At 42.3% G+C, this 3,543-nt stretch overlaps 1 pseudogene; it reads left to right on the top strand.

Moving 5' to 3' along the window:
• Window positions 1–1,126: 1,126 nt before the first annotated feature.
• Window positions 1,127–2,109, top strand: LOC116866040 (annotated as a pseudogene).
• The last annotated feature ends 1,434 nt before the right edge of the window (window positions 2,110–3,543 follow it).

The following is a 3,543-nucleotide window of genomic DNA, read 5'->3' as shown; positions in this document are numbered from 1 at the left end:
ACTTTACCTACACCATGTTTAAACATGATTTATCCCATTGATTCAGTTCCCTCTAAGGTGTCATTAACTATGGAAAGCCCTTGCTTAAAAAAGAATTGGCAATGAGGGGTTGGGGAGGAGAGAAATATCCAAAATTTGCCATCTGGAATTCTCAATTATTGCTGTTTTTCTGAACTATCCCAAACAGAGTTACAAGTGTTGAATTTCTGCTCCTTCTTTTCCTCCTCCTCCTTTTTAAAAACTTCATTGATGTCTTAGGACGCTTGGGTGACTCCGTTAAGTGTCTGTCTTCAGTTCAGGTCATGATCTCAGGGTCTTGGGATCGAGCTCCACGTCAGGCTCCCTGTTCAGTGGGGAGTCTGCTTCTCCCTCTGCCTCTGCCTGCCACTAACCCTGCTTGTGCTCTCTATCTCTCTCTCTCTCTGTCAAATAAATAAATATATTTTTTTAAAACTTCATTGACTTCTAAAATCTGAACATTTTCTACTCTTTCTCATTTTAGTTTCTTGTCTTGTAAAGACTAGGACAAAATAATCCAGAAGGAAGCAGGAAATAGAGTCCATTCAACGACTTTGGCTCTAAAGTCAGATCAACCAGAATCTGAACTCAGTTGCACTGCTTGTTAGCTGTATGCGCTGGGTAAATTCCATAACCTCTGGTAGCTTCCCAGTTCTCCTGTGTCAAAGGGAGACAGCATAAGATTCTTGTAAACCTTCAGTACATGTGAGCATGCTAAGCAGTCAACATAGTGCCTCACAAAGGAAAAAGGCCTTTGGTACATGTTGGACATTGTAATTGAAAGACAATTACAGGGGCATGGGCATGACAGGATGACAGGCTGTGTTCTTCAACCAAACTCCTGAAAATCAAACCAGGGACTAGGGATCAGGAAGAGACCTCAGAGATCAGCCAACCCAATACTCTTTTTTTCTTTTTAAGTGATGCAAACCAGGACCAGAGAGGCAATGTGGTTTTCAAAAGTACTCACAACAGGGAGATAGCATGCCCACGGGCACAGAGGGGCCACAGAGGAAACTGAGAGGTCCTCTCAGTGACTCGGACCCTAGATTTCTAAGGTTTTATTACTAAAGGGTTCAGCTTCCAGAAAGCTGGATCTGGTTTTGAGATGGTTTAAAAAAAAAAAAAAAAAAAAGTGGGGGTGGGTGCTTCAGGTCGATGTTAAATGTTTGCTTTGTAGAAAAAGTCTCTGGAGTCGATCGACCATAGGCTCCAACTCTATAAAAAGTGGAAAGTACTTGCCAGGGTACATGTAAACTCTGAAAATGTCCAGACAGGGCAAAGTGAAACCGGTCACCCTTGCCAACCACTGCCCAGCCTTGAGGAAACCTGAAATAGAATACTACGCCATGTTGGCCCAGACTGGCACTGGGGTCCACCGGTACAGTAGCAGTAATACTGAACTGGGCACAGCAGATGGGAAACACTACAGAGTACGCACATGGGCAATCATTGATCCCAGAGATTCTGATATCATTAGAAGCATGCCAGAACAGACTGGTGAAAAGTTAATCACACAGAATTCTTCTTCAGTAAAACTGACAAGGGCTTGTTCAAAACAAACAAACAAACAAAAAAAAAACAAAAAAACTTCTCACCATAATCTGTCCACGAGACAGCCAGTGATAGATCTGAGGCTTCCTGGCAATTTGTTCCATTGCTTTGTCAGGGGCTTTGATCCATGACCCAGACCTCAATGAAGAGGGCACCAGGCTAGGGCTCAGGAATACACAGATCGCCAGAGGAGGGTGGGACTTTCCCTGGAAACTGCAAAGACTTGAGAAGCTCTCACGAGGCTAGCCCATCACTCTTTTTCCATGGTGATTTCTTTGGGGCTCATCTTCCTTTGGATTTGTATCAAGGACTCAGTGGGATCGGGATGGGGCTCAGAGGCCAGGATACAAGGGCTAAGTACTTAAACGCGGAGATGTTTTGTTGTGTTTGCTCAGTTTTCCCTTAATAGGGCTGTAATCTTTCCCACTCATCCAGAAAAAGCAGCAGAGCACCGACAAATGCTTTAGGCTGTACCTCAATCTCAAGGGGCCCCAAGCTCCTGTGATCCCCCGAGGCTCTCCCAGGTTGCTACAGTGACTAGCTGCTGTCATCAGGAGGAAAAGCCCTGGGCAGCAAGAAGGGCTGTTCACGCCCCAGGATGGCCAAGGGGAAGGCCTGAGGGTTCAGCGACTGGGTCAGAGTGGCTTCTCTCCGGGTGGCGATAATCACGTGGCAACTCCTTCCCACAGGCTGGGCATTCCACCACCTTCACCTGCATCTTTCTATCATCTGTGTGTTCTGGGCAAATGAAACTGCTGTTTTAGTCACATTTCTGCCTTTGAATCATGGATCCAAGACATAAGCTGTGGCACAAATTAGCTGATGTCAAAAATATCCTTTTTCCCGAGTCTTTCACTTTACACTCTTGTTCAACATTAAACATTATAAAATGTATATCCTCAAAATCAGTTGGTTTAATCTGGGACATATGGAAATAGCATCAAATAAGGGAACGAAATGACTCAAAAGCAATGACATCTACTAGTTTTCCCAACATTCTTCTCTGGCATAATTTTGAGAAACTATTTTTAGAGAAGAATGGAACGAAGAGTTGTTCCACTTTTTTTTTTTTAAGATTTTATTTATTTATTTGACATAGAGAGAATGAGAGAGAGAGATCACAAGTAGGCAGAGAGGCAGGCAGAGAGAGAGGGGGAAGCAGGCTCACTGCCAAGCAGAGAGCCCGATGCGGGGCTCGATCCCAGGATCCAGGTGCCCCAATTTGCTGTTTGGTTTTATGTTTAATGACACCCTGAGGTTTAAAATTTTTATGCAGTCAAATGGAATGTGATATTTTCTTTTGTGTGTAAGTTTAGAAAGTCCTTTCCTATTCAAGGTAAATGTAAATATTCATGTTATAGTATAGTTTTTGTTTTTATTATGCTTGGATCTCCAAATCATTGAAATTTATAATTTTTTGTATCACCAAATAGCTAGCTATCTTTACAACACTATTACAACACTATTTATGCAATAAATAGAACAATTTCCCCATGTTTCCCGTTGATAGTGATTTTTATATATTAAGTTCTGTTAAAGTCTAGTGCCTGTTTCTGTGCTATTTGTTTCAGTGAAAAACTCTTCTTGTATCAGTATCACTCTACTTTAATTATTGTGGTTTAGAATGTTTTAGTAAATGGAGGGACTAGTCAGTAGAATGACTTTAAGAAGTATGACCTCATGGTCTCACAAAGCTGCAGAGCTTTCCAGAATGCTATCAGATGCCATTCAAAAATGTTGAAGAGTTGGGTGGCCCTTCACCTGAGAGTATGAAAGAAGGCAAAATTTCATACCAATCAGAGGTCTGTGGAGCTGGCCAGAAAAAACATTTTAACATTCTAAGAGCCACAGAAATGGAAAGTGCAATCAAGTGTTTTAGCAGCCTGGGTGAGAGTTGCAGACATCCATGAGTAAATGGAAGAAAGCAGTCATGATATTCAAACTCAGAGATGTAGATGAGTTCTGCTGCAT

Source organism: Lontra canadensis, unplaced genomic scaffold, assembly GCF_010015895.1.
Source record: "Lontra canadensis isolate GAN:19392208 unplaced genomic scaffold, GSC_riverotter_1.0 scaffold9, whole genome shotgun sequence".
Classification (NCBI taxonomy): Eukaryota; Metazoa; Chordata; class Mammalia; order Carnivora; family Mustelidae; genus Lontra; species Lontra canadensis.
Note: the sequence above shows the minus strand (reverse complement) of the source record. Positions and strands in the feature narration are given on the sequence as shown.